The 22,222-nt window shown below is 41.4% G+C and overlaps 1 protein-coding gene across 1 annotated transcript in view; it reads left to right on the forward strand.

Annotated features, from left to right (window-relative positions):
- Nucleotides 1-3,396: 3,396 nt before the first annotated feature.
- The window catches only part of plxnb1 (plexin B1), a 239,710-nt gene continuing 220,884 nt past the window's right edge, over nt 3,397-22,222 (forward strand). The window contains exon 1 of the mRNA XM_062969628.1: nt 3,397-3,415. The gene's annotated coding sequence lies outside the window, so the exon portion shown is untranslated. The remainder of the gene's footprint in view (nt 3,416-22,222) is intronic.

Raw genomic sequence — 22,222 nt, forward strand, 5'->3', positions numbered from 1 at the left:
TTTTCAAATTTTTCCGGAATGTGGCCAGGATAGGGGCTAGTCTAATATCTCTCGGGAGGGAATTCCAGATACAAGACTTGCAAATATCTGATTTTAAAATGTCCTTTAACCTTTCCTCAACCTTAGAGCCACAAGGGCTGTTTGGCTGCAATTCCCTTTATCCCCAGTCTACATGTGGATAATAAAAAGTCATGGGAATTGTTATTCAATATTTGAAGACCCAAATTAGGTAAAAACTAAGGCGCACTGACCACTGTGTAAAAATATAATTGGCCCCCTGGATCCAAAGATTCTCTGTCCATGGATTCAACGATCCTTTGAAGGCAACCCTAAGGCTGATGTGGCCCTCGATGAACATGAGTTCAACACCCCTGACTTAACCACTTTCATCATCCAACTAGAAATGAGAAAACAACAAAAACCTTCAGCCACCCCTTTCCTTTGATTATCCCCTTTCATCCTCAACCTTTTAAACATCTCTCCCACAGCGAAGCAAAGAGTGGCCAGTTTCAGGAAACCCCTTGGTCATAACCATGAAGGAACTCGCACTACAAAGAGCCCTATTGAGCAATCCAAGGCTGCTGTCACAAAGTAGTGGAGCCCACAAATGTTTTTGAGGCTTGGCTTTATTAGCATGGCATACGCCAGTTTCCTAATGTTTCCTAGAAATAAATTTGACATCCGCTCATGGGCTCTGAATATTAATTGAACAGTGGTTTTCTTTCAAACTTTGCAACACTTTGGGCTTTGAGGAAACTGGAAACAATCGCCCGTAAAAACTTATCCCAGAATTGGGGAGGTTTCTTTAGAAGTTCCTTTTGCAAATTGGGGCTGAAGGAAGCGGGGTTTTACTGGGCTGTTCCTTTGGGCTAGTAAGGTCATTACAGCCTTGTGACTGAGGCCACTATTAGCCAAGGCCAAAGAATGTCTGTCTTTTGCATTTCACTTCCCCAAAAGCCTGACTTTGTCTATGGATAGAAACCCTCATTCTGGTCTTCCAGCAAAACTTGGGGCATGAAAAAGGAGTCCCTAGAGATTCTTGGAAGAGAGCTATAATCTTGCCTCTTGTTTTTTCTCAGTGGCTTTGCAATAAAGGACTATAGAACCGATTCAAGCGCTTTCTGGTTCCCAGGTGCTGGTAATGAGGAAACTAATTTCCATGTTCAATTTGGGAGAGCAAGCTGGACGGGGGACTTTTTGTAGTTGCTGGAAAGCCGCCTGACCCTTGGAAGGTTTTCAGCCACCTCCTTCTTGCCTTTTCGGATAGAAACCAATCTTTCGCTGCTAGCCAAGAGAGCCCCGATGCCAGCTTACATTCATCTTGTGAACCAGCAGGGGGAATTGCTGGCACAAAACCAGCGGCAGGACATTTCTCAAATTAGAGCACACACCGACACCCACAGCCCTGCAATGTTTCTGCAGTTTTCACAGAGCTTGGTACAGAGTTATAAGTAATGTGGCTACTGTGATTGGAAGAGGTGAATGAGTATGTAAGAAAAGTGCATTTATAAAGTACCACAACACGTAGGAACAACTGTGTTTGGGTGTGTTGTTGTTTATTCATTCAGTTTCTTCCGATTCTTCGTGACTTCATGGACCAGTCCACGCCAGAGCTCCCTGTCGGCCGTGGCCACCCCATCTCCTTCAAGGTCAAACCAGTCCCTTCAAGGATACCGTCCATCCATCTTGCCCTTGGTCGGCCTCTCTTCCTTTTTCCTTCCATTTTCCCCAGCATCATTCTCTTCTCCAAGCTTTCCTGTCTTCTCATGATGTAGCCAAAGTACTTCATCTTTGCCTCTTACCCTTCAGTGAGCAGTCAGGCATTATTTCCTGGAGTATGGACTGGTTGGATCTTCTTGTGATCTAAAGCATTTTTAAGAAGTGCTGGAGAAAGCCTGGGGATCTGTGAAATGACAGGCAGCTACAGCAGGGTATACATCCCCGTAATGCTCAGTATTTAGCCTTTTAGAATCCCCCCTTATGATATTTTCAAGTCATTCGTGGCTGAATCCATGGATGCAGAATCCGTAGATATAAATAACTACCTTTTTTACAGGACCGTGATTCTTTACCTTTAATAATAATATTAATTAAACTTTATTTATACCCCGCCACTATCTCCCTGAAGGGACTCGGGGTGGCTCAAAAAAACACTCAACAGCGCAAACATATAAATACAAGGTATATAAGCAAAATAACACAATGACAATAAGGTACACATAAACAAAATATCTAAAACATCATATAAAAACCCTCTGGCTTAAAAAATTCAATAAAATGGGAAGTGGGGAACGCTGTCTGGCTGATGGGTGCCACAGTCCTGCCTCCCAGAGGGAAACCTCCCAGCTGGCTATGACGTCAATCCCGGCTCTGCCAATTTGTGCTTAGCTTGCTGTTCACCTAAGCAGCTTGAAAGACAGTTGCCTCTGTTGAGTAGAAAATTTAGGTACCGCTTTATGCAGGGAGGCTAATTTAACTAATTTGCAACACCATAAAACTTCCAGCAGCGTGCGGAAAAGAATGAGGAAGTACTCCATCAAGGACTCGGTGTCACAAGTGGTCGATGAAGCGGCAGCTCCCCCTTCGGCCAGAATCAAGCATACTCTCATGAAGCCGGTAGCCGTAAAATGTTAAATTGCCTCTGTGTCTGTCTATATGTCGTATGTCTAATGGCACTGAATGTTTGCCATGTATATGTGTATTGTGATCTGCCCTGAGTCCCCTTTGGGGTGAGAAGGGCTGAATATAAATACTGTAAATAAATAAATGTTTATAAGAAAGGACTGAGATCATAGTTCAGTTCTGACAAAGATAACAAATTCTAGGCCCAGAACATGCTGAGTGTTAAGGGCTTTCTTTTGCAAACTTTCACGGGAGTTTGGTGTCTGGTTGCCGAAGATTGAAGCTAGTTTTGAGCAACTTTCAATGGTCACTTGGCAATCCTGTCCCAAATTGTGGGCTGCACATTTCTTTCCCCTGTTTCCCGAGCCCTTTCTGCTCCCCTTAGTGGCCGGCCACTGAGCCCGCTCTCCTTTCCCACCTCGGCTCTTTTTCTCAGCCTCTCCCAGTTTTCTCTGGGGTGAAGCTGCGTTCTGCGCCCAGGCCTGGCAGCCAGTGAATGGACTACACTGTTTGGGAATGAATGCTCTGAGCTGTGACAGACAGGCACTTGCTCTCAGTGAAAGCCCTGTCTTTACGCTGCTCCAAAGACATGGAACATACAAACACAGTTCTCCACTCCAGACCAAGATTGGGACAGGAAGAAAAGGCTACTTTTTCCCAACCTTTCTTTTTAATGTGCCCCCCACTTTCCCCTCCGCCCCTCCCCTCCCCTCCCTGTCTTTAAATGAAGCTTGCAAGAGAACTCTGTACCAGGCTGAATGGGCTGCAGGCAAGGATTGGCTCCGGAGGAGAGGTACAAAGGGGATTAGTGTTTAAAAGTCATGAATGGATCAGAGCAAGGCAAGAAGTGTGTTTTTGGCTCCGTCGCCTAGTTACCAGTTTGGGATTTGGGTGGGAGAAAACTCTGCCTCAGTCTGGGAGCAGAGAAAATGTTTGTGTGACCGTGGCAGGCAGAAGAAAGTCCTGGGCTGTGAGATCAGTTTGTGTAATTTGGATCTCTCTTTCCTTTCCCTTGTGAGGGAATGGAAAGCCGGAAAAAGGGTTGGAGTGCCTTTGCTAGTTCACTTGTATGCGTGCTGTACTAAACTGAGATGGGACACCTTGGCGTTTATAATGCAACCCTTTTTGCCCTAGTTTTGCCCACCCAACATATGTGACTGGGGCGCTTTTGTATAGAAGGCTTTTCCAGCTAGCCTTTTATTATTTTTTATTGTGGTGATGGAAAGGTAGCAAATGGAAGAGAGTTGTGGGATCTATTCCAACTGTCCCGATTTGACACTTAATCCTCTATTGTCCCACTTATTTCTCTGCTGATAAAATGTCCCAGCTTCTTTTCCCTCCTCCTGCTTTCCTTCTTCATCATTTGTTTGATGCAAACTGAGTGGAAATGTAAAATAGCTGGAAGTAAGTAAAGGTAAAGGTTTCCCCTGACATTAAGTCCAGTCATGACCAACTCTGGGGATTGGTGCTCATCTCCATTTCTAACCCGAAGAACCGGCGTTGTCCATAGACACCTCCAAGGTCATGTGGCTGGCATGACTCCATGGATTGCCGTTATCTTCCCGCCGGAGCGGTACCTATTGATCTACTCACATTTGCATGTTTTCGAACTGCTAGGTTGGCAGAACTGGGGCTAACAGCGGGCACTTATTCCGCTCCCGGGATTTGAACCTGGCACCTTTTGGTCCTCAAGTTCAGCAGCTCAGCGCTTTAACACACTGTGCCACATTTTCATTTATATCCTGCCTTTCTCCCCATACAGCAGTGGTTCCCACCCTTTTTTTGACCAGGGACCACTTTGAACAGGGACCACTCTCCAACATTAGTACCAAAAGGGTTATGAATTTGTTTTTGGTCAACTTTAGATTCGGTTTGGTTAGAACAGTATAGAACATATACTATCCAGTATATGCCATCTGCTCGCCCACAGAAAACCATATTTAATAATCTAGAGCTAATCTCGAACATCAGTGCTAAATCCAGGAGGACCCCCAGACTGCAGACATGTTTTTCATCACCATGTGTGGATGTGGGCCAATAATCACAGGGACAGAAGTTGAGGCAAAATCTTCTGAACAGGGGCACAGACAGCAAAAGAAATACCACAGGGGTGTTAACCTTTCTCTATGCTATCCAAAGCTTAAAAAACGATATTTTTGGCCAGTTACACCTTAAAATGTGCCTGTTCTGACTTACATAGAAATTTAGCTTAAGAACAAACTTACAGACTCTATCTTGTTCATAACTTGGGGACTGCCTGTACACTTTTGACCAGTAGTTAACTGGCAGTCACATTTTCTTACCCTGAATTTCTCCTCTCTGTAAAAGGTTATGTCACCACGGTCTTGATCTGAAAAAAAAATTAAACCGAACATTCTCAAGTAACTTTACTTCATAAGGTATGCATTATATGGCAATGTAGATGGGGCTTTTAGTCATTAACAGCCTTGGGTTGTATGTCATGTTATAGAAAATTATGAGATTGATAGATGAGCAAGTTTCATGATCTTAATTGCTTGTGGAACAGAAGACTGAAACATAGCATGGCTATGGCACACAGGGATTTTTGTGCATCTTCAAAAATGGCGAAATGTTTTGTTGAAACAAGATGGTCCTGGAAAGTATACAGTCTCTTACTGAACCTTGTTTTAGGACAGAAATAAGGGACCATTGTTTATCATTGGGGATGAACTGAAACTGACTGCCAAGGGAGTGATGAATTTTCCAACCCTTGAGGCCTTGGACTCAAGGCTGGGTGTTTCAGGCAAACACAGTGCAATGGCTTTGATGGAGTAATGACTGTTGGAAATAACACATCTCTCTCACACATAATACCAGTTTTTCAAAAAAGATATGAAATAACATGAAGAGCAGGCAAACATTTTGAGTTTCATAACATTAAAACCAGTATTGTGTAGTACTGTGCGCATTGGAGACCATGATTTCAATGCTCAGGCCACAAAAACTCAGCATTAACTGCAGCGGTTCATTCTTACGGAACCATGGGAGTTTAGCAAGGTCTTTAGGCTAATTAAGTGTTGGATCCTCAGCAAACTTCAAATAAGTGGCATCAAGCTGCATTAATTCTATACTGTAGATGCATCATGAGCGACCTTGCACAAATCACACTCTTGAAATCCCAGAAGAAAGCAAAAACAAAGCTCCTCTGAACAAATCTTGCCAAGAAATCATTGTGATAGGTTTGCCTTGGGGTTGCCATAAATCAGAGAAGATTTGAAGGCACACAACAACCAAATGTTGTTTATGAAAAAGTACCACTACTGAGAAATTACAATGGAAATTCTGAGAACTGTCAGAACAAGGACCATGATCTTAGAATCATAGAATCCTAGAGCTGGAAGAGAATTTGTGGACTATCCAGTCCAACCCTTACCAAGAAGCAGGAAAATCGCATTCAAAGCACCCCTGACAGATGGCCATCCAGCCTCTGCTTAAAAGCCTCCAAAGAAGAAGCCTCCACCACACTCTAGGGCAGAGAGTTCCACTGATGAACAGCTCTCACAGTGAGGAAGTTCTTCCTAATGTTCAGGTGGAATCTCCTTTCCTGTAGTTTGAAGCCGTTGTTCCACATCCTTGTCTCCAGGGCAGCAGAAAACTAGCTTGCCATCTGTGTTGGTGGCATTAAGTTCTGGGTCTAAGGCAATCCCATGAATGTCATACATAGAGTTTTCTCTGGCAAGGAATACTCAGAGGAGGTTCTGTCAGTTCCTTCCTCTGAAGTATAGCCTACAGAGCCTGAGATTTTTTTGGCAGTCTCCTATCCTACTAATAACCAGAGCTGACCCTGCTTAGCTTCAAATATCAGGTGGAATCTGATGCTTTTACATTCTCTGGCCTTCTATTTCTGATGTAGGTTGTCTAAGTTGCAAAGCAGAGTGTGTTATTACTTAGGTGAAGATGAAATACCAAGCCCCTAGCATTTATCTCCTGTCTGTGTACAATCCACTTTGCATTAATTGCCAAATGCAGGTAGGGCCTATAAAGTGGGGTGGGGAAGGGTGTTCTGTATTATATCCATCCAGGGCCCAGAGAGTCAGGAAGGAAGCTGTATTTTTTTTATTATTTCCCTCTCTCTTAAAAATATTGTATACTGTTTATCCTTACAAATTTTCTCTCAGAGGCCCTGATTGCTGCCCATCCTCTTCCCTCCTGTCAAAGGCTCAAATTGCAGAATCATAGCACTGGAAATGATCTCAGGGCCATCCAGTCTAACTATTCTACCACACATGTGTGTTGCTTTGTAGCTTACAAGGGTAGATGATACACATTGCCATTCCATTTGAGATATTCTGGTTCCAGGAACTGTGATGCTGTTCAATGATGGCTCATGACAGCATAACCTTCCAACTGCCTCAATTTGGCAGTTATGGTTATTGTGTGCCTTCAAGTCATTGCCAAATTATCACAAACTTTGTCTGTCTGTCTGTCTGTCTGTCTGTCTGTCTGTCTATCTATCTATCCATCCATCCATCCATCTAGCCATCCAGCCATCTCTGTGTCTGTGTGCTATATCTGTCTTTTTGTTATCGATTAATCTGTCTTATCTTATCTATCTAGTGTCGGTCTCTGTTATCTATGTGTCTGTTCCTGCCATCCATCCATCTATCTATAACACTATGTAAACACAATTTGAAAAGTTTCCTGTTCCTGGTTTGAAAGTATTATTTTCTGTTTAATTGTGTGGTACTTACCTTGAAGGTAGTTGTTATACTCCAGAAACCTTCATTGAAAAACTATAGCAAAATGAGCTGTGGGATGTCCCGTGAAAACAAAGTTATTGCAGTTTAATAAGATTTTTCCATATTTATATGATAGAACCAATTAGGAAATGACATTTATAACCCAAGAACAAAAATTGTGTCATATAGTGTAATCTTTACCTGTCTTTTCTCCCTTCCCTCCCTCTCTCTTTGTATTGTCTATGTTTGTCATCTATCTATTATCTGTATCTGTCTTAGTCTGTTACCAATGTCTGTCTGTCTATCTATCTATCTATCTATCTATCTATCTATCTATCTATCTATCTATCTATCTATCTGTCTGTCTATCATCTATCTATCATCTGTGTCTGTCTGCTATCTGTCTGTTTGTCTGTTTGTTTGTCTGAGTCTATTTGTGTCTGAAAGTCAGAATCCCATGAATACTTCTATATATATAAATGAATGATGGCATCACGGCGACCAACAAAACAACAAAACTACAGGCCCCCCAACCTCAAAATTTGACAACACAACCCATCATCCACGCCTCTAGGTTGATACAACAAAAAGAAAAGAAAAGTAAAGTCCTAATTAGAGGGAAAGGAATAATTGTTTTTATCCAATTGCTGCCAGTTAGAGGACTAATCTCTGCCCACTTGGTCTCCTAGCAACCCACTCAGCCCAGGGGACAGGCCGAGTTTGGCCTCACTTAGGCCTCTTCCACAGATTATCTAATTTGCACTGCATTATATGGCAGTGTAGACTCAAGGCCCTTCCACACAGCTATATAACCCATTTATAATGGACTTAATGCCAGGGGAAAACCGTTACCTTTTACCTTAACTACCACCAATTCCTCAATACTTTATTATTTATTTATTTATTTATTTCCAACATTTATATCCCGCCCTTCTCACCCGAAGGGACTCAGGGCGGCGTACAAAATTGGCAACAATTCAATGCCTATACATAATTAAAACAGCAATAAAAATCCAATAAAACAATTAAAACAATATAAAAAATATAAAAACATATGATTAAAATCCATTCCTCCAAAATCCTCGTGCTTTATTTCCCATACCGCCATACTTCGCCACAGCAACACGTGGCCGGGCACAGCTAGTGACTCATAAAAGTACAGGAGCCCTTTCCAGTTTTAAATCTGGCGGCCCCAAACTCAAGGTGCAATGGGTTAAACTCTTGTGCCAGCAGGACTGCTGACTGACAGGTCAGTGGTTTGAATCCAGGAAGAGTAGGTGAGCTCCCTCTGTCAGCTCCAGCTCCCGATGTGTGGACATGAGCGAAGCCTCCCAAAAGGATGGTAAAACACCAAACATCTGGGCTTCCTCTGGGCAACTTTCTTGCAGATGGCCAATTCTCTCACACCAGAAGCAACTTGCAGTTTCTCAAGTTGCTCCTGACACCAAAAAAAGGGCATATGCCCAGTGACTCCCAGTCTGTTAAATCTCATTCCACTCACACTAGTCACCTGCTGGAGGCAGGAGTGGAAATTGGCTTTATTGGCTTCTCAGCAACCTGCACTGAGGACTATAATTAGATTTCTCTCTGCGGCCAGAAGATTTCATGTTGAATTTTTACCTTGAGTTCTAGGTCTGTATCTGCCAAGGCCAAGGGAGTTGTCTTTGATCTTTATCCTTTTGAGAGGTGCCAAGTTTACACGTCTGTATCAGCCAAGAGGAGGAAAAGGAGTCGGGAGAAAGAGACCTCATGCTTTGTTTCCATTGTGGGTAGGAGGCAAAGGGGCTGGAAAAGGGAGGGGTGCCTTGGGCCTCAATGTATTCCTTCAGGTCTCATGGTAACAGCTGCTACTTAAATACAGCCTCAAGGGGTGGAAGAGCCCGAGGGCGAGAGGCAGAAAATGCAAGGGGCAGAAGGGACCACAGAGATGAAATGCTTGCTAATAATTAAAATGGTTCCATAGAAGTGTCCACAAGCAAGCAACAATATTGTGCTAGCTGCCACTTTCTGCCAAGAAGTTAGTGGGCTCTTCTCAGTGTGTGGATGGATATTTTCTAGTCCTGTTTTGTGCATAATGCATACAGGAGTCAGCAGAAAATGTCCACAGATGGAAATGGAGGTGTTGTGGGTATTTCTTCGCTTTCTTCCCTGTGTCTGGTTTAAGGGAGTGCAGCAGGGCATGGCTCCTGGGAGTCGGCATTGGCCTTTTGTCTGTCATCAGCTCTGAAATGCCTGCAAGCATTTTAGAAAATATTGCACTTGCTCAGATTTACCCTTGATGTGCAGTGAGGTCTGGAAAGAAATGCCATAAGGATGCCCAGCAGCCCACACTATTCAACATTTTAATGCATGGAAAGGGAATGCTCGCCAAATTAGCAGGTGACAGAATGTCGGGAGGGGAGCGATCGCCCTAAAAAGACTGGATCCTAATTTAGGATGGATATTGACAGCCTGGAACACTGAGCTGAAATTAAGCAGATGAAACAAATGTAAACTTTTTCATTTAATACCGTAAGTACCGTGAAAGCTTGAGAAAAAAGATAAGGGAGATGTAGACGGGCATGTAAAAAGGATCTGGAATGTGTTTGTTGTACAGTCAGCTCTTGGTATTCCCTGAGGTTCCTGGATCCCACTTGAATACCAAAATCCATGGATGCTCAAGTCCCATTATACCCAACATATAAAATAATATTATATAAAATAATAATAATGTGCTTTATTTATAGTCTGCTCTATCTCCTGAGGGGACTAAGAGTGTGTTGGAGGTTGTAGATGTAAATAAATAGAAGCTTTACCACGGCTTCTGAACCAAAGTTTACCCTGCAGTGTAATAACATGCCACTCAGGTTTGTGAAATATGTAACAGTAAATTTACTTCACTTCAATAGATCAAGCAGAGCAACAATATATACAGTAGTCTCCCTGATTTCTTACAGAGAACAGAGGGAATAAACAATCCTCTTAAAACAATCTTTAAATATGCCTCATTGCCTTAAAGTGATCAGGCTTCAGAGAGTTAGCAGCCATTAATTCCCTGGCTGTTTCCAGTCAGCATTCTCTTCACTCTCTGAGGTGAAAATGTCAGCTCAAATCGTTTCTCTCAGCACCAAGCCAGAGACAATAGCCAATTAGAATGTTGGATCCTGGCACGCTTAGCCAATCAGCTGCTAACACATGTCTTTCCAGTCAACCAGTCATCATGGTGTCTTTTTACTAATCCCCACACCCCTCCTTGGATTTACTGGAAAGTAACACATTATCATTCAACAATACATTTAAAAATACATAAATACATTCAAAAGAGCAAATTACAGGTACAAATATGGCAAACATTCAATGCCATTATTCAATTGACAAGACAGACACTACATGAACAGAGGCAAGGCTTCCCTCCTTTTTCATTTCCCACATCTGGAGGCTGTGCTCGACTCAGCCATGGGGAGGTGCTGTTGTTCCATTCATCCATGCCAAGGTGCATGTCGTCCATGGACATCTTCCCAATTGAACCACCAGCATGTTTTTTCAGGGTTGTCTTTTATCTTCCAGTCAAAGTGATACCTATTTATCTACTAACATTGCTGTTTTCCAGTAGAGGAAGAGCTAGAAATTTTCTGGAAGAGCTAGAAATTCCTAGATAAGTGTTCTCCCAGGTTAAAAAAATATCAATTCTTTTATTCACAGTTTTTCATTTTTACAGGAATCTTGTACAGCAGCGATTGGGAAAGGCTGAGTGTTTGTAGCAAAGTGAAGCAACAGACTAGATTTTCCTTGAAACTGCAGAACAAGAAGTGAGTTTTGGTATCACATTAGAGCCTCAAAGAACTGCTTTCACTGCTAAAAGGGCTGCACGTTGTATGACAAGATCAAAGCAGGTACATGGTGAGTACAATGGCAGTGTACAGGTCCCAAGTGATCTAAAATAATTCTTCAGTTTGAGATCAACACTGTCCTTCAGACGGCATAGACAGATAACATTTTCAAAGTAACAGTGATGTTAACTGAAGTACTCTTCTTGAGGAAATCCAGCATGTCCCTTCTTTTCCATCTTTTAATTAACCTTTCAAAATACTTTTATTCTACCTGGCTTCCTATTTCTTTTGATGCTGGCTCTTATGACTGGAATGTGTTTAAAGTATAATGCATATTATTTATCATGGATGGTTCAATCCATGGATACAAAATTCATGGATACAGAGAGCTGACTGTACTGCATATTTATGACATACAGCAGTCTGCATGTCATAACTTAGATGATTCCATCTAAGAAATTTTGGGATTTGTAGTTTGTTGAAGTACTCTGTCAAAAAGCTCTAGTCCACTTCCTTAACTACAGTTCCTAAAGAGGACTGATGGAATTAAATTAACTTTATCCTTAATTTCCTTTATCTTCTAAGTGAGTGGTTGTCAAACTGTAGTCTTTCAGATAGCTGAACCTTTAAGATCTCAGAATTCCTTATTATTGGCATTGTTAGCTCAAAACATCTGAAGGAGCTAAAGATGAGAACAAATAGGTCTTTACTATACCATCATAATGATGCATTAATCCCTTTTGTGCCTCAGTTTTATATACAAAATCATTGCTCCCCAGGCAGTGACGTGTTGAAGGGACATTGAAAATTTGGGGTTCCCCCCATGGAATTAATCTGTTAATGATCCTCTTTTCTGCAATAATTCAATAACCAGTTCAAATGTGGGTGTCTCATAGCACTTTCTTCCATGATTGATCCATTAGAAGATGTGGTAGTATGGCCAGGCTAGCACAGCAGGTTAAACCAGCTGTTATAGAAGAGCCCGCCGACTGGAAGGTTGGCAGTTCAAGCCTGGGTCGGGGTGAGCTCCTGCCGTCAGCCCAGCTTCTGCTCACCTAGCAGTTCAAAAACACCAATGTAAGTAGATAAATAGGTATTGCTTTGACAGGGAGGTAAAAGGCGCCCTGAAAAGTATGCCAGCAAAAATCTGGCCAGGAAAGGAGTCCATGGACGACAGGCTCCCCAACGTGGAGAATGGAACAACAGCACCTCTCCATGGCCAAGTCGAGCACAGCCGGATGCTGGAGATGAAAATAGGGAAGCCTTGCCTCTGTTTATGTACTGTCTGTTTCTGTCAATTGCATAATGGCATTGAATGTTTGCCATATATGTACCTGTAATCCATTCTGACTCCCTTTGGGGAGATAGAGCGGAATATAAATAAAGTTTATTATATTATAGATGTGGTGTGGTTTTGGCCAGATTGTCCTTCCCTCAAGTATTCCCCCAAAAATATCTGTCAGAAAAACTCCAAGCCACTTCCAGTGTTCAGGCAGGGAAAAGGGGTTTCCTAGTATGTTTGAACCTTTCTTAATCCATTTCTGAGATTTTGTTTGTTTGCTCTTATAGCATCTTAGCATCATAGCACATGATACTGTCATACTATTAAACCATTGTAATGACCATCACCCAAGTGAGGAGTGGGATATGGAAGTTGGTAATGATGCTATTAATGTGGACAGAAAAAATGTGCAAATGGTGGTCTTTATGCATCAGTGTGGCAAAGGTGTAGTAGAGAGGATCAACAATCAGCTATCTTTACGAGAATGGCTGCACTGTATTTCAAAGGAAATAATGCAGCATGAAGAGGTAATGTGATAAGGCCCTAAAACTCAACAAATGATTAATCCCAGAATTCTTTAGAATTGAGCCATTAACTGTAATTGATGTCTTTAATTTGTGAAATTACAGCAATTAAAATATTAATACAGAATCCTGGGATTTGCCTTTTAGAGATGGGTATTTAAAATTCTCATCTAGAGAGCTCTTTGCCTTATCAAACCTTATCCCCAGGATTCCACCGGATATAGACGTGGTAGTTAAAGGAGAATCATAGGCTAGAACTGTAATTTCTAAGGTCCCCAGGTATCTTATTGGATCTCAAGCTGAATATTAAGTAGCAATGTACCAAAAAAAAATCTTACTGTGTTTAGTTTGCTTTTTTGTTTAGAGTACCAGTATTTATACATTCATATTCAACCTGAAACGCTCACAAAGCTATTTACTATTAACTGGGTGGATTAACTGGATGGGTTGCTGTGAGTTTTCCGGGCTGTATGGTCATGTTCCAGAAGCATTCTCTCCTGATGTTTCGCTCACATCTATGTGAGGCATCCTCAGAGGTTGTGAGGTCTGTTGGAAACTAGACAAGTGGGGTTTATATATTTGTGAAATGTCCAGGGTGGGAAAAAGAACTCTTATATAAACCTCACTTGCCTAGTTTCCAACAGACCTCACAACCTCTGAGGATGCCTCACATAGATGTGGGCGAAACATCAGGACAGAATGCTTCTGGAACATGGCTGTGCAGCCCGGAAAACTCACAGCAACCCAGGACTCCAGCCATAAAAGCCTTTGACAACACATTGGATGGATAATTATCTGTCATGGGTTTATCTATTTTGATGTAGACACTTTTTATCCATTTGTTTGCCCATTTATATCCATATTGGATCTTTTAATGCTGTGGATAATTGTTTATATTTCCTGCTCTTAATTATGTTTTTTAAACTATGACCTGTTTAATTTGTTTTTAAATGTGATGCTTGTTGTTTTAACTGTTTGATTTTATGATGTTATGTGATTTGTATTGGGCTTGTCCCCGTGTGGGCAGCTCCGAGTCTCCGTTGGGGAGATGGAGGCGGCATACAAAAATAAAGTTATTATTTTATTGTATGACACAGCAAACAAGATAGATATGCTGGATTTCGTATCACAAAATCACAAGTCAAACACTTCCCAAGTGTCTAGGACTGTGTGATGTATTTTCGGATGATGCACGCAGATCCCAGTAGGGTGGCCTTTTGCAGTTGGCTATCGTAATTTTGTCAATATCTATTGTTTCCAAATGCCGGCTGAGATCTTTTGGCATGGCACCCAATATGCCGATCATCACCAGGACCACCTGCACTGGTTTCTGCCAGAGTCTTTGAAGTTCAATCTTGAGGTCCTGATAGCGGCTGAGCTTTTCCTGTTGTTTTTTGTCAATGCGACTGTCACCTGGGATGGCAACATCAATGATCCAAACCTTTTTCTTTTCCACAACTGTGATGTCTGGTGTGTTGTGTTCCAGAACTTTGTCAGTCTGGATTCGGAAGTCCCACAGTATCTTTGCGTGCTCATTTTCCAATACTTTTGCAGGTTTGTGATCCCACCAGTTCTTTGCTGCTGGAAGGTGGTACTTGAGGCATTAATTCCAATGAATCATTTGGGCCACATAGTTGTGCCTCTGTTTGTAGTCTGTCTGTGCAATTTTCTTACAGCAGCTGAGGATATGATCAATGGTTTTGTCAGCTTCCTTGCACAGTCTGCATTTTGGGTCATCAGCTGATTTTTCGATCTTGGCCTTAATTATTATTATTATTATTATTATTATTATTATTATTATTATTATTATTATTATATAACGCCAGAACCAGTATGGTGTACTGGTTTGAGTAATCTTAATTCTCGGAAGCTCCTAGAAATAAAATAGTTGTATGGTGTATGTGAGTGTGCATTTGTTGTGTGCCTTCAGATCATTTCCAACTATGAATCCCCATGGGAAGAAAGGCAGGGTAGAAATGACAATGATAGGAGACAACAACAATATGATGCCCCGAAGGTGGACGTCTTACAGGGATTTCGTGGAAAGATTTATTCAGAGGGGTTTGCTCTTATCATCCTCTGAGGCTGAGAGTGTGTGATTTGACCATGGTCACCCTGCGGGTTTCAATGATCAAGGGGGAATTTGAACAAACATCTCAGAGTCTTTGGCTGGATCCTCACTGCCATATAACCCAGACTCAGAATGCAGATGAACTGCTTTGAACAGGATTGTATGAGTCTACACTGCCATATAATCCAGTTCAAAGCAGTGAATCTATATTCAGAAACTGGATTATATGACCGTGTACATGGGGCCTTAGTCTAGCTCTCAATCCACTACATGACACTGGCTCTAAAATGGGGTTGTCCATAAAGATACCACTATAACTTATTGATGTAGCTCATTATGCACCAAGGAGGAGATAAGTGCTATTCCATCTCAAATCCAGTCTATGTGCCATTAAATTCTTGCAAAATAGGTATACAGCTATCACAAATTGGTATCAGCTATTCATGCCCATATTGAGATGCATTTATATTGCATTATGCTTTATGTGCATTATGTGAATGCTAGTTTTAGAAATAAAGAAGTTAAGGTTTGCCTTAACTTTGGCCTCACTTCTTAAATCGATGAACAATGCAAAAATCATGTGGCAGGCAGGGCCAGTTCATTTGCAAGGTTGCTTTTGGACAACATTGTTGAAGAGAAATGAAGATAAACGTAATAAAAACTTGCCAGCATCTATTCTTAGCCATCAGACGCAGCCTGTTTTCTGTCTTGGGAGAAGCCGGCCCTGCTCTGGAGATAGAGTTCTTCCATATCACTGAAACAATCAAGCATGTCGTATGCAGGGCAAGCTGTTTAGATTCTGGCGCCAACTTCTCTTGCCTAAATAGATTTGATTTTAATAGACATTAATACTGAAGAAGTTTTTTTTCTTTTGCCAAGAGGTCTAAACATGTAAAAGCATTTACCACCATAAAGCAGTTATCGTTTAAAAAGATAATAAAGTCTATTATAATGGTCCTCAAAGCGAATGGGGAGGACTCTCAGTTTGAGAATGCTTCTTTGGAAAGTGAATGTTTATATACGAGGGTTGAATGAAAAGTAATGCCTCCACCTTCGTAACTCCTCAACAGATGGCAGTACTGGTATGCGGCAGGTACTGGCTTGTTCAGTAGACACTCCTCTACAGTTCGATTTGGTGTGAAGCCTTAGCATTGAACAGTTGTGTTGTTAAAGTGTGAAGTATGGAACCCTGCGCAGACGGTCGGTCAATGCGACTTAAGCAACGTGCAGTTATTGAATTCCTGACAGCAGAACGTGTCACCCTAAAGGAGATTCATCAGAGAATGCAAGCTGTTTATGGTGATTGTGCTGATGTGAGTACTGTGCATCGTTAGGCGAGTAAGTTTAAAGATGTTGAGGTGGGAACATCTGACTTGCGTGACAAACAAAGAATTGGATGTCCTGTGACAGCAACCACCAAGTTTCACAAGCAAAAGGTTGACAGATTGATTCAGGACGATCGTCATATCACTCAGATCTGAGGGGACATCATTATGCTTCTGATTAAGACATTGAGAGAACCGTAAGACACTGGTTGTGGAAACAGAGTGTTGACTTCTTCCGTGATGGCTGCTGAAAACTTGTTCATTGTTGGCAGAAATATATTCAATTGTCTGGTGATTATGTGGAAAAGTGAATTGTGGTAGTTAAAAAGCACATTCTAAGGATTATTTCTGCATTTGATTTATTAAAATATTCCCATTCAAACCCAAGTAACCCTCGTAAAATCATAGACTCTCAGAATTGGAAGAGACCTCAAGGGCCATCCAGTCCAACTTCATTCTTCCAGTCAAAACACTCCCAACAAGTGACAATTCAGCCTCTGTTTAAAAACCTCTGAACAGAGATACCACCAGCTTGTGAGGCAAACAGGTCTTACTGTCTGGAAGTTCTCTCTAATATTTAAGCAGAATTTATTTTATTGTTGTTTCAACCCATTATTCCGTGGCCTGGTCTCTAGAGCAGAAGAAAACTGGTTGATATAGCATCTATTAAAATATTTAAATTAGTTATATGTTGATGTCGAGTGTGATCCCCCCCCCCCCCCCCGAGTCAAATTATTAATAAACGTAGAAGGAACCACAGCAGGGAAAGACGCTGAGAGTGGGAGTCCTGAGCCTCTCTGGAATAGATTATGCGAAGGTACAGAGGAGCACAGCAGCAACCACCAGCCCCCTGGATACATTCTTTCTTCCCCCTTTATTACAAAATAGCCCCTTCAATAAATGTGCACTGAGGTTCGTTATCCTATATTTTGATTCTTCGTATCCTTTTTGCCTCCTGAGTCTTTCTCCCTCTTCTTTTCCTCTCACAGCCGGTCCCGGTAACCACATGGCTCCATAGGCCCTGCTGTAGATTAGTCTGAGACTAATGGGTTCACGGATGTTTTAGAGAGGATTGTGGAATTGCCTGCGGCAGGAAGTGATGAAGATTTCAGTCAAGGAAATGATGCTTCTGTCAGTGAGTAAGTTGACTGGGAAAGTGAAAGTGCAAGCTTCCAAGGTCAGGCAGAACAGCCAGAGACATTAGATAAGGAGGAGGCTTTTTCCTGTATCTCCAGGAAAAAGCACCTGGAGATACAGAAATCAAAACAGACCCCCGTTTACAAATCAGAGCAGACAACAGGCACGGCAGGGCAGAGTGGTTGTGTGGGAAAGTGGGAGAGAGATTTCAAGGGAGGCAGAATGCTTTCATGGCTGGCTTTTAATTGGCACGGTGTTTACTTTCAAGTTAGTTCAGGCAATGTACTAGCGTATGGAGTAAGAAGATAGGCCTGAGTTCCTGATTCATGTTTCAAGTCAAGCCCTTTGGTTTTGAGATTCAAGTATCTTGGAAGTTCCTGTGTTCCTGTTTTATATTCAAGATCAAGTTTTACTAAGGATACTTTTTGCTTGTGGACTTTAGCTGTACTTGTGATTTTTTGGCTATTCCTGGACTGTATTACCTTTGAATCTGTTTGAGACTGTGAGATTCCTATTGGATTATTGCTGATTGCTAAACCTTTTTGGATATACCTTTTCTTTCTCTATTATTGCATTTTCCCTATACTTGTGATATATTCTACAATAAACCATCTGCTTATATTCTGGACTCTTTCATGGCGCTGTGATCTTAGGGGTTTCCAGGCCTATGGTGCAACAACCCCCACAGCCCTCACAGTGGGTATCCCTACCCCAGCATCTAGCGTCCCTTTACCCCAACTAACCTGAGTCACCCCTCGCCCCCATGGGAGCCCCGGTTCCCGCAGTTGGGGTCCCCGGTATCCACAGGACCCCTCCTCCATTGTGTGTATTATGTATATTATTTGTGCTTCACCAATTGAAGCTCAGATAAGCTTTCACCTACACATCTTGACCTTGGAGTCCCCTCCAGTGCTTCCTGGTCATCACAACAATTTGACCAAGCACCCATCATCACCGGGATCAATCCATCTATATTGATCCCCACAACTCCAACTCTACTGTAGTATTTCAATGGTGTATTTCGTATTGTATTTTATGATCTGGTTTTTATGTATTTATTTGTTTGTCCTATACAGTAGAGTCTTGCTTATCCAACATAAACGGGCCAGCAGAACATTGGATAAGCGAAAATGTTGGATAATAAGGATCAAGGAAAAGCCTATTAAATGTCAAATTATGTTATGATTTTACAAATTAAGCACCAAAACATCATGTTTTACAACAAATCAACTGAAAAAACAGTTCAATACATGGCAATGTTATGTAGTAATTACTGTATTTATGAATTTAGCACCACAGCATTGCAATGTATTGAAAATATTGACTATAAAAACATTGACTACCAAAAGGCAAACTGCGTTGGATAATACAGAATGTTGGATAAGCGAAGGTTGGATAAGCAAAACTCTACTGTATGTGAAAGACCTATGGTCTAAGCATTGAATGAAGTACTACTTACTGCCGCTACTATTACTATTACATAGGAGTGCAGCATTTAGTCTATGAGCCTCCACTTGGCGTCTGGAGTGGTTCAGCTTTCCACCTCTTCTGCCATTTCCTGGAACAAGTGTGTGGTCTTCGCCTCAAGTAATATTTCTCTGAATGCACTTTTGAAAAGTTAATAATTAAAATGTCAGGCCGTGTCAGATGCAGTGGAATGAGGATTTAACTCCATTGATGGGTTAAACCTTTCACACTTCCCTATTCTGTTTCCCAGTTGGCCTGCCATATGGTAGGTGCTAAAAGGCATTGCTTTGAACAGTGTGGAAGGAAGGAGAGAAAATTGGCCTATTTTGTACTTTGCAAACTTTCTCTGTAGATATGCCTTTGCACAGTTTCTCCCTTGGGCTGTGATCTTGTTGCTTTCATCCTAAATGCATACACCCTGCCATTATAAAGGTGTGATTTGCCAATGTGAAGACATGCTCTTCATAGCAAGAGAGCTCTTTGGTGCCTCCTCAGCATGTGCCCTCATTGCGTGAAATTATTACTGCTCTGAGGTTTTTTAAAATTCTGGGTAAAGTTTGGAATGTGATTTTATTTAATGAATTAGTTACAGTGATGTCTCCCAGGAGTTCCCAAGAAGGTAGTTGTTACAAGAGTTACAGTTTTTAAAGGTTTTCCTTCCAGTTTCTCAAAAGTAACTAAAACATATCTAAATAGTACATTTAACATAAAGTATTTATTTATTTATTTATTTATTTATTTCAATTATTTATACACTGCCCTTCTCACCCGAGGGGACTCAGGGCGGCTTACAAGTGGCAATTGATGCAGTTACACCGTTATATCTTTAAAAAACATAGTATCTCCATAAAATCATTTGCATTAAAGCAGAGCTTTCCAAATATTTTGCATTAGTGACACACTTTATAGACATGCATCATTTTGCAATACAATAAATCAGTTTTATTAGCCAACTGGAGGTTAAACTAACCCATTATAAGAAACAGTAAAGGTAAAGGCATTAAGACCTTGACATTAAGTCTAGTCTAACCCGACTCTGGGGGTTGGTGCTCATCTCCATTTCTAAGCCGAAGAGCTGGTGTTGTCCACAGATGCCTCCTAGGTCATTTGGCTGGCATGATTGCATGGAGCGTTGTTAGCTTTCCACCGAAGCAGTACCTATTGATCTACTCACATGTTTTTGAACTGCTAGGTTGGCAGAAGCTGGGGTTAACAATAGGAGCTCACTCTGTCCCGTGGATTCGAACCGCTGACCTTTCAGTTAGCAAGTTCAGCAGCTCAGTGGTTTAACCTGCTGCATACATATAAGAGATGGGAACACAGCATATTTCCAGAAAACCTTTCATTTATATTTCTTGAAAGTATGAGTTGTAAGATGGTAACGTACATTTACAATGTTTTGGGCATTTCTTCCTAAGTAGTACATGTATAACATCTACATATTGCAGCTGGTGCACGAATGTGTCATGGCACACAGTTTGGACAGCTCTGCTTTAAAGGATTTGTAAGGGACTTTCTGTTACCAGCAATCCCCGAGTTACAAACATCAGACTTATAAACAACTCATAGTTAAGAACAGGGGTAAGACAACAGGAAGCGAGAGACATCTACCCCTCGGAAGGGATCTGTTGGGAGTGCTTTGAATGCGATTTTCCTGCTTCTTGCCAGGGGGTTGGACTGGATGGCCCATGAGGTCTATTCCAACTCTATGAGTCCTGAAAGAGTTATCAAGGGGCACAGGTATCTCCACTGAAGCTTTCTCACCAATCCTTGTTTCCACAACATTTTTCCACATTTTTCAAAATATGATTATCACAGGGACAGAAAGTGAGGCAAAATCTTCTAAACAGGAGTACAGACAGCAAAACAAACACCACAGGGGTGTTATCCCTTCCCTATGCGATCCAAAGCTATATATGTGTGTGTGTGTGGCTAGAGTTACACTTTAAAATTTACCTGTTCCAACTTATATACAAATTCAGCTTAAGAACAAATCTACAGAATCTATCTCATTCATAATTTGGGAACTGCCTGTATTATACAGTTGGCCGTCTACATTTACTAGGGTTAGGGGCACATGAGCACTGTGAGAGTTGTTGTTGTTGTTGTTGTTGTTGTTGTTGTTGTTGTTGTTGTTGTTGTTGTTGTTGTGTGCCTTCAAAAAAATTTCTGACTTATGCTACTTTAAGGTGTACCTATCATAGGAGTTTTATTGTTATTTGTTCTGAGGAGGTTTGCCTTCCTCTGAGGATTTTTTTTCCATATCAGGAGCAACTTGAGAAACTGCAAGTTGCTTCAGGAGTGAGAGAATTGGCTGTATGCAAGGACGTTGCCCAGGGGACACCCGGATGTGTTTGATGTTTTTACCATCCTTGTGGGAGGTTTCTCGCATGTCCCCACATGGATCTGGAGCTGATAGAGGGAGCTCATTCATGCACTCCCCAGGTTGGATTTGAACTGGCAACCTTCCGGTCAGCAACCCAGCCTTCAAGTCATCAGTCCTGCCAGCACAAGGGTTTAACCCACTGTGCCATCTGGGTCTCCTTTCCTCTGAGGAAGAGTCTAACTTGCCCAAGAAGAACCAGTGGATTTCCAGAGCAGAGCATGTACAGTAGAGTCTCACTTATCCAACACTCGCTTATCCAACGTTCTGGATTATCCAACGCATTTTTGTAGTCAAAGTTTTCAATACATCGTGATATTTTGGTGCTAAATTCATAAATACAGTAATTACTACATAGTATTACTGCGTATTGAACTACTTTTTCTGTCAAATTCGTTGTTAAACATGATGTTTTGGTGCTTAATTTGTAAAATCATAACCTAATTCGATGTGTAATAGGCTTTTCCTTAATCCCTCCTTATTATTCAACATATTCGCTTATCCAACTTTCTGCCAGCCCGTTTATGTTGGATAAGTGAGACTCTACTGTATTCGAATGCTCATTTTCCAAAGTTATAATCCAACACTCAAACCCTATACTATGCTGGATATCTTACCATTGTTATTATTAGTATTGATTAACTAATTAATTAATTGGACTGGTCACTTCTAATCTGATTCTGAGGATATGAACTTTGCTCAACCAGAAGATTCGTCAAGAAAATGGTGTTTGTAATAGCCATTTTTTCATGGCCCCTTCTACACTGCCATATAAAATCCAGATTATCTGCATTGAACTGGATTGTATGGCAGCATAGACTCATATAATTTAGTTCAAAGCAGATAATATGGATTATCTGCTTTGATAATCTGGATTATATGGCAATGTTGAAGGGGTCTGA

This window comes from Anolis carolinensis, chromosome 2 (genome assembly GCF_035594765.1).
Source record: "Anolis carolinensis isolate JA03-04 chromosome 2, rAnoCar3.1.pri, whole genome shotgun sequence".
In the NCBI taxonomy this organism is placed as follows: domain Eukaryota; kingdom Metazoa; phylum Chordata; class Lepidosauria; order Squamata; family Dactyloidae; genus Anolis; species Anolis carolinensis.